The sequence below is a fragment of the Primulina eburnea genome, chromosome 17, assembly GCF_022965805.1.
Source record: "Primulina eburnea isolate SZY01 chromosome 17, ASM2296580v1, whole genome shotgun sequence".
NCBI classification, from domain to species: domain Eukaryota; kingdom Viridiplantae; phylum Streptophyta; class Magnoliopsida; order Lamiales; family Gesneriaceae; genus Primulina; species Primulina eburnea.
The window spans coordinates 25,582,304-25,594,963 of record NC_133117.1 but is presented as its reverse complement, the minus strand read 5'-3'; positions in this window follow the sequence as shown (position 1 = coordinate 25,594,963).

The window sequence follows — 12,660 nt, the reverse complement described above, 5'->3', positions numbered from 1 at the left end:
GAGACGGTCTCACATGAGACTCACTCTTTTTTTTATAGGCCTTGAACCTTTTTGAAGGTTTCCTTTTTTATAGGGTTGACCCGTCTCACAGATAAATATTCGTGAGAGCGTTTCACAAGAAACCTACTCATTAACCTTTTTTCTATAATATCGTTGTATTTTAAACGAAGCAAAATACAATTTAATTAAGTAAAACCTTAATTATTAACTTCAAATATTACTTTAGCATCGTGATAATTCGCATAAAAATTAATTTTATATAGACAAATATTTTATATTCAAATTAAATTTCGTGAACTGGGATTGCATGTAAAATTTTTCCAGTACTAATTAAAACGTCCACTACTCATTTTTCTTTAAAATATACTAGATTTTTTTTCCTTTCTAATTCATTCGACCCAGATACTAATCATTTAAAATATCAATACTTTGCACCATTTAAAAATAAACCAACTAACTATTACTTGAAAATCCCAAAAGAAAGTAATTCAAAGCAAAAAGTTATAAAACGTCAACCAACCTAAACTAAAATTATTTCAAAAATAAACTTAACTCTAACATTCTCGAAAAAACCTCTCAAAGCATCATAAATCATAAAAATCTTTAAATAATAATAAATCATAAACATAGTTTCGTTTGCGGAAAACTAGCGACGGTCATCGGGTTGTGTGCACCTTCAGTCCAACAAGATCAACCATCGAGACCTCCATCATTATAAAGTTCACCTGCATCGATCATACCTAGTGAGTCTATTGACTCAACAAACCTTAACCATGATAATAAGTAATACATATACAAGCACATGTAACAGTGAAAATACTTTTAATAAAATAGATTTTAAAGAATATGCATAAACTTAAGCATTTTTCTTTCAACATATCATATCATATTTCCTTTTATCATATCATATCATATTTCTTTTCATCATATACGTATATGTATCCCTTTCATTGAATTTGGATCCTTAATTGTGACTTTTGTACCAGCTATAGGTCGATGGATCCATCTATGTATAACCATTGTACCAGGTGTGATACATTTGTCCCACATCTTAAAAATAAAATATTTAAAATGAGTTTATAATGGCTTACAATTGACTTCTATAGCAACTTGGGTTAATATTTTTTTCGTAAAGCGATGACGAATACGAAGTAGTTGCTATATGGGCCCATTGTGAAGTCACGCATGTGCATGGGAGCTGAGCTGGTCAATGGCAAGGAACATCGGGAAATAAGTGCTATGCGGGGCAAAATGCTACGTGCATAGGAGCCACCTCTTGAACCTTCGGGGCAAAGTGCTACATGACGAGAGCCACCTCTTGAACCTGTAGGAGCCACCTCTAGATGCTCAGCGCTGGTGGATCGAGTGGTCAGGCCGCGACGAGGACGTCGTGTTCTAAAGAGGGGTGATTGTGATACCCTTGTTCCACATCTTAAAAATGAAAGATTTAAAATGAGTTTTTAATGGTTTACAATGGATTTCTATAGCAACTTGGGTTAATCATTTTCGTAAAGCAAGGACGAATACAAAGTAGTTGCTATATGGGCCAATTGTGCAGTCACGCAGGCGCGGGCCCAGGCTCAGGGCGTGACACCAAGCGGCGGGGACATCAGTGACACTTGCATCTGTCAACTGAGCCTTGGTCTATCATATCATCATATCACGTCGATGGAAATACGATCGTCGTGCTCTCTCTGGGGATTTTTCCCTCACGATATCTCCAATCATATCATCGTGTTAGTAACAATCAATTCACCTCCTTCAACTTTTCATATTTCCGTCACTTATAAAAATTCATGCATATATAAATCATTTTTCTTTTAAACCAAACATGCAACACGTCTTTTTGTTGGGTAATTACCCCGAAGTGATGCCGGCCACGATGATAATAGTACCCAAACTTGCGGAATAAAACAACCAACAAGGACACAAAGATTTACGTGGTTCACCCAAAATAGGCTACGTCCACGGAGCACTGCAACAACTTTTATAACTGGAAGAAATATTACAACAAGTGTATACACCAATACACTCAATATCTCACACTCCCAAACCGAGTATAACCGAGAAAATATTTTCTCTAACTCACACAAGAGAATACACGCACTCAAGAAAAAAATACACTCTTTTTTTCTATGCAATCTCTATTTATCAAAGCTAAAAAGCTTTTTATTTTGGGACACTGAAAGCAAATAAAGAAGACTCAATTTATAACAGAATTCTTAAGCAAAAATTGAAAATCTCCCGATGTGGGATATGATTTTTCTGATTTTTTTTAATTCGGCGTGGGCCCCACCTCATTTAAAAAAACTCACCTAACAATTCTCCCACTTGAAGACGTGATTTCAATCATGTCTTCACACCATCATTGCAGCAGCTCATATATCTCCATTTATACTTGTAGTCCGATTGAAGTTGAACACAACTTCAGTTTGTCAATGGTTACTGTCTTTGTGAGCATATCGGCTGGATTCTTACTTCCAGGAATCTTCTCCAGCATCAAGACTCCATCTTCCAGCACTGATCTGATGAAATGGTACCTAACGTGTATATGCTTTGTCCTAGCATGATAAACATGATTTTTTGCTAAATGAATAACACTCTGACTGTCACAGTGTAATGTGCTATCTTCAAGCTTCTGACCCAATTCTTCCAGAAAGGATCTCAACCATATCATCTCCTTGCTAGCTTCTGTAACTGCAACATACTCAGCCTCAGTAGTCGAAAGTGCAACAATCTTTTGCAGCTTAGACACCCAGCTTACAACTGTACCACCTAATGTGAACACATATCCAGTAGTACTTTTCCTACCATCCAGGTCACCACCCATATCGGCATCGACAAAACCCTGTAAGCCCAATTTTGACCTCCTGAAACATAAAGAACAGCTAGCAGTACCTTTCAAATACCTGAGAATCCACTTAACTGCTTCCTGTTGCGTGTTTTCTTGATTGCTCGCAAGCGCACGACGTCAAGTTATAGTAAAATGTAATTTTGAGTACAATTGTCGATCCCACGAGGAATGTATTTCTAAATTTATATTAATGATTGCAATTAAAATATTTTCGATTTTATTTAGAATAATCAATTGATAGATTTGTTTATACCAATAACTAGATTGAAAATAAATTTAATTGTAGTACCAAACAAAGTTGAACAATGGAATAAAAGATCTAGAGGTTTGACTTCACGCAACTATCCACCATGTGCTATTTTGTGTAGCTATATTATAATTGTCCTTCTTATTCATTAACCAAGAACTCTATAATTATCTACTCCCACTCCCGAGTGCTAAGTAGATACTAATTATCTAACAAAAGATTGTAACGTCCCCATCAACAATCTATAATTAAATAACACAATAAGCACTAAAATCTTTTAATGGCTTCAATAGCACTATATGTCCTCCCGAACTATATAAATACCATCGATGTATTTTTCCCTTTCTTGTTTATAAATTCCTTTTTTCAAGTGATAATTTATAAACATACAAATCATTCAAGATATGGCCAATAAAATGAAAGCATTAAGATTGGAAAAATACAAATGAACAGTAAGGAAACTTATATAGCATAAATCATAAATCCCAACACATGGTTTTTAGTTTTGTTCCATCATTCCTCTAGAAATAAGAATTTTTTCATGATAAAAATAATACAACACACAAATCTTAAACAAGACATAGTAAATAAAAATGAAAGTAAAGAAAGAAGAACTTAGAACAAGAGATTTGGAGTTCAAATGAAGCTTTTGTCCAAAGGTGTGCAAGAACTTTCCCAAGGATGAACTTGATCTTCAATCTCTTCTTTGTAGCCTCCACTCCTTGCCTTTGCTCCCCAATATGACCTAGATGATGAATAAGAGCATCCTTTTACAGTCCAGACAAGATTCCTCACGTAGCACACCATTTTCCTCTACTTTTATTCAAAGTACACAAAGTTTCGGAATTTCCGGACTGCTGTTGGTGCACGACCGCGGGTGCGGTAATGGAAGGACCGTGGGTGCGGTGTCTGTTCGGCAGAATTCTTTAATTTCCAAGTCAAGGGACCGTGGGTGCGGTCTTGCTTCGGCAAGATTTTTCCTTTTCACTTTTTAATTGGTCACTATACTACTCCAAATTCTCATTCTAAGCTTCCAAACTACAATAACAAAAATAACAACAAATTTCATAAAACCTGCTCAAGAATCACAAAATTCCAAGTTAAAAACAAGTAATAAAAGTACAATAAATTGCACTTATCACTTCCCAGTGTTGCTTTCCTGGATTACTCATAAACCTACTCACAACTCCCACTGCATGTGCTATGTCTGGTCTTGTACACACCATTGCATACATGAGGCTTCCAACAGCAGAAGCATAAGGAAGCTTATTCATATAAGCCTGTTCCTGCTCCGTCGATGGTGATTGTGCTTTGGTTAGTTTGAAATAACTAGCCAAAGGAGTACTTACAGATTTAGCTTCATCCATATTAAATCTACTAACTACCTTTTTCACGTACTCTTCTTGAGATAACTTCAAGAATCCATTCATCCGGTCTCTAAAGATCTTCATTCCAAGGATTTGCTTTGCAGCACCCAAATCCTTCATGGCATATTCCTTTGATAAATCTTTCTTCAGTTTATCAATTTCTTCCAGACAAGCTCCAGCTATCAGCATATCATCTACATATAGCAGTAGTATGATATAAGAATCGTCAAACTTTTTCACTTAACAACAGTGATCAGCTTGACACCTTAGGAAACCATTTTCAATCATGAATCCATCAAACTTCTTGTACCACTGTCTTGGAGCTTGTTTGAGACCGTACAAGCTCTTCTGAAGTTTGCACACCATTCTCTCTTTTCCCCACACTTCAAAGCCATGTGGCTGCTTCATATAAATTTCTTCATCTAGGTCCCCGTGAAGAAACGCAGTCTTTACATCCAACTGCTCCAAATGTAAGTCTTCCTTCGCCACTAGTCCAAGTATTGTCCTGATAGTGGTTAATTTAACCACCAGAAAGAAAATCTCGGTGTAATCAATTCCTTCCCGTTGTTGGAAGCCTTTTACAACAAGTCTTGCCTTGTACCGCTTGCTACCATCATACTCTTCTTTTAATCGGTACACCCACTTGTTATGTAACGCCTTTTTGCCTTGCGGAAGTTCTGTCAATTCCCACGTCTGATTGGATGACAGTGAATCCATCTCATCTTCCATGGCCAACTCCCACTGGGTTGAATCATCATTTTGCATTGCCTCTTCATAGGTCTCCGGTTCACCTTTGTCTGTCAGCAAAATATAGTGAAGTGCAGGGGAGTATCTCTCAGGTGGTCTAATGGTTCTCAAAGATCTCCTGAGTTCAATCACCGGAGTTTGTGAGACATCATCTTGTGCAGTTTCTTCTTCATCTTCCTGGTTACTGGTTTTCGATTCATTCACAGGAATATATGTCAATGGCACTTCATCAGTTTTCTTGACTTCAGGACATTCATTTCCAGCTCCAATGTCTGACTTGTCCTTGTACAGAAGTTTCTCATTAAAGATTACATCCCTACTCCGAATGATCTTCCGATTTTGGTCATCCCAGAAACGATAACAAAACTTATTATCTCCATAACCAATAAAGAAGCACTTCTTTGATTTCGGATCAAGTTTTGTTCTGCTTGCTGAATCAATATGAACATAAGATAGACATCCAAACACTTTCAAGAAAGAAAGGTTTACTTCTTTGCCGCTCCAAACCTCTTCGGGTATTTTGCAGTCAAGCGGTATCGAAGGTCCCCCGTTGATCAGATATGCTGCAGTGTTAACAGCATCAGCCCAGAATGATTTTGGCAATCCAGAATGCAATCATGCTCCTTGCGCGTTCATTCAAGGTCTTGTTCATCCTTTCAGCTACACCATTCTGTTGAGGTGTACTAGGAATGGTTGTCTCCATCTTGATCCCGTTCTGTGCACAATATTTCTTGAACTCATCATCTTCATATTCTCCACCATTGTCAGACCGTAAGCACTTCACCTTCAAGTTGGTCTCATTTTCCACCATGGCTTTCCACCTTTTAAAGGTCTCGTAAACATCAGATTTATTTTTCAGAAAATAAACCTAAACTTTTCTACTCGAATCGTCAATGAATGTGACATAGTATCTCGAGCCTCCAAGGGATGTAACAGGAGATGGTCCCCATACATCAGTATGAACCAGCTCCAACTTTGCTGCTTTCGGTTCTCTACCGCCTTTTGAAAAGCTCACCTTCTTCTGCTTTCCAAATATACAGCTTTCACATAGTTGGTGTTCAACAGTCTTTAATTCTGGTAGCTTTCCTTTTGACACCAACATCTTCATTCCCTTTTCACTCATATGTCCAAGTCTATAATGCCATAGACTTGAATTGGCTCCAGCATCCACAGCTGCTAATGTGTCTCTGCAACTGGAAGTCATATACAATGTTCCAGTTTTCTTTCCTCGAGCAATAATCATGGCTCCTTTGTTCACTTTCCAGGAACCATCACCGAAGGTCACATTGTGGCCTTCATCATCAAGCTGTCCCACCGAGATCAGATTGCGTGTCAATTTTGGTACATGCCTGACTTTGTTGATTTTCCAGACAGATCTATTTGACATCTTTATTCGTACATCACCCATACCAACAATTTCCAAGGGTTTTCCATCAGCCAGGAAAACTTTTCCGTAATCTCCAGCGATGTAATGATCAAATACATCGCGATCACCAGTGGTATGAAACGAAGCTCCCGAGTCCATAACCCAAATGATGTGAATCTTTGTACGAATGAATAGCAAACACGATTAAAATCGAATCGCGCCCTCAATTCAATAACAAACAAAGAATCGTTGTTGTCCCGATCTTTTGAATCAAGTGTGTGTTGTGATATTCACCTCTAAACTATGAAAAGTCTAGCAACAAATAATCACGAGATAAGCAATCGAAATTATAACGAACCTTCGAAGAACAAGTCGACGACAATCCGCACAAGCACGATCGACAAACGCCACAAAGTTAAAAACTTTGATAAGTTTGATTTTTGAATAACAAAGCGAAGCTTTGACGTTTGAGAGAAAAACTCTAAACTTTGATAAAAATCAATAATGAAATCTGAATTGTGTTAAAAATTCGTCCAAAAGCCTTTACATACTCAAAAGATATCAATAATCTAGTTGCCAAAATAATTGAAACTCTAAACTAGGAAATTAAGATTTTCCCGAAGCTGGCTCGCGCTCGGGCGGTAGAATATGACCGCTCGAGCGCCGAGGCTTCTGCACTATTCGCGCTCGGGTGGTAGAATATAACCGCTCGGGCGCGAGGCTTGCTGGAATTCTTCGCCTCGGTCAGTATGTGTGGCGCTTGGGCGGTAATCTTTGGCCGCTAGGGCGCCGATGCTGCTGGACTCGTCTTCATCTATCACTTGAATAATGTTCTTGTGACTCCCAAACTCATTCTCATGCTTCAAAAAACCCTCCAGCACTTTGCACCTCGCTTGTAAGTCATTCCTCCTTGCTCATAAGCCCTTGCAATACTTCCTTGAATCTCTTTAGTCGTCCCCTCGTGATTGGTCCCTTCGGCAACTCTAAAGGGTCCCGTGCTTTCCTTGGGACTTGACCATCCGTGTTCGCATCATCCTCCCCTTCTTGAAAAGGATTTGTCCTCAAATCCAGTTCGTCACCTACATCAAACAACGACAAGTCACTAACATTAAAAGTAGAACTCACGTTATACTCACCCGATAGATCGAGTTTGTAGGCGTTGTCATTGATCTTTTCAAAGACTTGGAATGGTCCATCACCCCTAGGTAATAGCTTTGATCGTCTCTTCTCTGGGAACCTTTCCTTCCTCAAGTGTAGCCACACCCAATCTCCCTTCTCAAATATCACCTTCTTCTTCCCATTGTTGGCTTGCTTGGTATATTGCTCATTTCTCTTCTCAATGTTGGCCTTGACCCTTTCATGCAAACCCCTAACAAATTCAGCCTTCTTCTTGCCATCCATGTTTAATCTTTCACTCACAGGTAAAGACATCAAATCCAACGGAGTCAACGGATTAAAACCATAAACAATTTCAAATGGCGAATAATTTGTAGTACGGTGCACGCAACGATTATAAGCAAAATCAACAAATGGCAAACAATTCTATCAATTCTTTAAGTTCTTTTTAAGAATAGCACGCAAAAGTGTTCCTAAAGTTCTATTAACAACTTCAGTTTGCCCATCCGTTTGAGGATGACAAGTAGTAGAAAACAACAATTTTGTGCCAAGTTTAGCCCATAAAGTCTTCCAAAAGTAACTCAAGAATTTAACATCGCGATCATAAACAATAGTCCTAGGCATGCCATGCAACCTAACGACCTCTCTAAAAAACAAATCCGCAATGTTAGATGCATCATCGGTTTTGTGACAAGCAATAAAATGTGCCATCTTAGAAAACCTATCAACAACAACAAATATTGAGTCCCTCCCCTTCTTAGTCCTAGACAACCCCAAAACAAAGTCCATAGATATGTCAATCCAAGGTTCACTAGGGACAGGAAGTGGTGCATACAATCCATGTGGTTGTGTCCTAGACTTAGATTGCCTACAAGTTATGCCCTTATCACAAACACGCTCAACATCACGTTTCATGTGTGGCCAATAGAAATGTTCATGCAATGCACTTAAAGTTTTAGCCACACCAAAATGTTTTATCAAACCACCCCCATGTGCCTCCCTAACAAGTAGTTCACGAATGGATGATTTAGGAATGCACAAACTATCTTCTCTAAACAAGAAACCATGATGCAAATAAAATTTTTCATGTGGACCATGCATACAAGTTTCAAACAAGCTCTTAAAATCCTCATCTAGCACATACAATTCCTTCACATGCTCAAACCCCAAAATTTTTAACTCCAATGTAGAGATTAGTACGTACCTCCGTGATAGTGCATCGACCACTACATTTTCCTTACCTTGTTTGTACTTTATGATGTAGGGGAATGTTTCAATGAATGCTACCCACTTGGCATGCCGCTTGTTCAACTTCTGCTGCCCCTTAAGGTGCTTAAGAGACTCATGATCCGTGTGAATCACAAACTCCTTAGGCCTCAAGTAGTGCTGCCACGTCTCTAGGGTCCTCACAAGTGCGTAGAACTCTTTATCATACGTGGGATAGTTCAGCGCCGCTCCATTGAGCTTCTCACTAAAGTATGCCACCGGCCGTCCGCCTTGCATTAAAACTCCACTGATACCTACCCCTGAAGCATCACATTCAATTTCAAAATTGTTAGAAAAATCAGGTAAAACAAGTAATGGAGCATTAATTAATTTTTGCTTAATAAGATTAAAAGACTTCTCTTGCTCCTCGCCCCAACAGGATGGAACGTTCTTCTTAATCACCGCTGTCATCGGTGCTGCCAATGTGCTAAAATCCTTTACAAACCTCCTATAGAAGCTTGCAAGGCCATGGAAGCTTCGAACTTGACCAACAGTAGTAGGCGTTGGCCATTCTCGAATAGCACTTACCTTGTCTTCATCCACATGTATTCCTTGTGAGCTTACCACAAAACCAAGAAAGACAAGTTTGCTTGTACAAAAATCACATTTCTTTAAGTTAGCATATAAATTTTCAGCCCTTAGTGTGATTAGTACAAGTCTCAAGTGACTAACATGCTCATCCAAGTTTTTGCTATACACTAGGATATCATCAAAGTAAACAACAACAAATTTTCCTATGTACGCACGCAAAACATGGTTCATGAACCTCATAAAGGTGCTAGGAGCGTTAGTTAAGCCAAAGGGCATGACCATCCACTCATATAACCCGTATTTGGTTTTAAAAGCAGTTTTCCACTCATCACCTTCCCTCATCCTAATTTGGTGATACCCACTCTTCAAATCAATTTTGCTAAATATGCAAGCACCATGCAATTCATCTAACATATCATCTAGTCTAGGTATGGGATGCCTATAATTAATGGTAATGTTATTAATTGCCCTACAATCTACACACATACGCCATGAGCCATCTTTCTTAGGAACTAATAAAACAGGTACCGCACAAGGTGACATGGACTCACGCACAAAACTCCTACCTAACAACTCACTTACCTGCCGTTGAAGCTCCTTGGTCTCCTCCGGATTGCTCCTATAAGCTGGACGATTTGGCAATGCACTCCCGGACACCAAATCAATTTGGTGCTCAATCCCCCTCAATGGTGGTAGTCTTTGAGGTAGCTCCTCCGGAAATATATCATCAAATTCCTGCAAAAGTGAAACAACAATGCTCAGAAGGGATCCAGCTATATCACTTGTGTTAAAGAGAATCTCTTTATAAAGAATAAACACAAGTGGTTCATGTGTGTGCATCAAGTGTTTCAACTCACCTTTTTGGGCCATATATGTTTTCTTTTTGGCCTCTTTCCTCTCATTTTCTTTCCTCTCAATTTCTTTATTCTCATTTTTCTTTTGTATGGCTATCTCACCCTTTTGGTCACTTTTTTTTCAGCCATTTCTTTTTTATTTTCCAAGGCCACCTCACTTTTTATTTCACTCTTTCTTTCGGCCTCATCTCTCTTCTTTTTTTTCAAATGGTCCTCCAACACTTGCTTTGGGGGACAAAGGAAGTAATACAATGGTTTCTTTCTTCAAGACAAACGAATACTTATTCTTGAACCCATCATGTGACACACGCCTATCATATTTCCAAGGTCTACCCAACAAAATATGACATGCATGCATGGGTACCACATCACACAAGACCTCATCAACATACTTCCCAATAGAAAAAGACACCAAGACTTGTTTGTTCACCTTCACCTCCGCACAATCATTCAACCATTGAAGCCTATACGGTTGACTATGCTTTAATGTAGGTAAACCCAATTTTTCTACCATCTCACTACTAGCCACATTAGTACAACTTCCCCCATCTATGATAAGATTGCAAACCTTACCATTCACAAAACATCTAGTATGGAACAAGTTTTCCCTTTGATTAGTCTCCTCCTCCTTGACTTGGGCACTCATGATACGCCTAGTCACTAATGCTTCACCTACAACCGCCTCATATTCCTCATCAGGATCCTCTAGCGCAGGCATCTCATCATCTTCATCACCCTCACTATGCGACTTATACTCACCATAGTCATTTAAAATCATTACCCGCTTATTAGGATATTCACTAGCAATATGTCCCAACCCTCGACACCTAAAACATCTAGTATCTCTAGCTCGATTAAGAGGAGTTTCAGATTTACCTTGCACTCCTTGCTTAGGCGCCTCTTGTTTGGTCTCAACCTTGGGCTTTGTCCACAACTTGTTTTCATCACGTTTTGCCACGTTTGGCCGCCAAGAAGTTGACGAACTCCCACCTTGATTGGTGCGGCCAACTCCACGCCTTTTGAGTTGTTGCTCCACCTTTATGGCCATTTGCACCATCTCATCTAGATCCAAGTAGTGCCTAAGCTCCACTTGATCTTGAATCTCCCTGTTCAAACCACAAAGAAAACGTGCCATGGTCGCCTCACTATCCTCCTCAGTATTTTCCCTAATCATGACTACTTCCATTTCCTTATAGTAGTCCTCCACACTCTTCAACCCTTGCCTCAAAGTTTGTAACCTCTTAAACATCTCCCTATAATAGGGATTGGGCACAAACCTTTTCCTCATGACCCTCTTCATCTCATCCCAAGACTCAATGGGTCTCTCATTATACCTCCTTCTAGTGGTCACTAATTGATCCCACCAAATGAGAGCATAGTCTAAGAATTCAACCACCGCCAACCTCAGCTTCTTTTGTTCGGAGTAGTGGTGACATTCAAATACGAACTCTACCCTCTTTTCCCACTCTAGGTATGCCTCCGGGTCAGATTTCCCATGGAACGATGGAATTTTCATCTTAATGCTACCCATGTGACCATCTTCCCTAGTCTCCTCATATCTACCCCGCATGGCTTCCCTTTTTCCTCTCCCAAATCCTCTACCTCTTCCATTCCTGCCTCAATTCACATTTTGACTCTCATCGCCTCCTCCCAGATCATACTCCTCATCATCTCTACCCAAATCCCTAGTCTTAGATTTACCCCCACTAACACTAACCTCAAGTTTACCCAACCTCTCATGCAACGACTCCATTTGGGTCGTCATCATCCTACTAAAATCCCGAAACAACGCAAAGAATCGTTGTTGTGCCGATCTTTTGAATCAAGTGTGTGTTGTGATATTCACCTCTAAACTATGAAAAGTCTAGCAACAAATAACACGAGATAAGCAATCGAAATTATAACGAACCTTCGAAGAACAAGTCGACGACAATCCGCACAAACACGATCGGCAAACGCCACAAAGTTAAAAACTTTGATAAGTTTGATTTTTGAATAACAAAGCGAAGCTTTGACGTTTGAGAGAAAAACTCTAAACTTTGATAAAAATCAATAATGAAATCTGAATTGTGTTAAAAAATTCGTCCAATATCCTTTACATACTCAAAAGATATCAATAATCTAGTTGCCAAAATAATTGAAACTCTAAACTAGGAAATTAAGATTTTCCCGAAACTGGCTCGCGCTCGGGCGGTAGAATATGACCGCTCGAGCGCCGAGGCTTCTGCACTATTCGCGCTCGGGCGGTAGAATATGACCGCTCGGGCACGAGGCTTGCTGGAATTCTTCGCCTCGGACAGTATGTGTGGTGC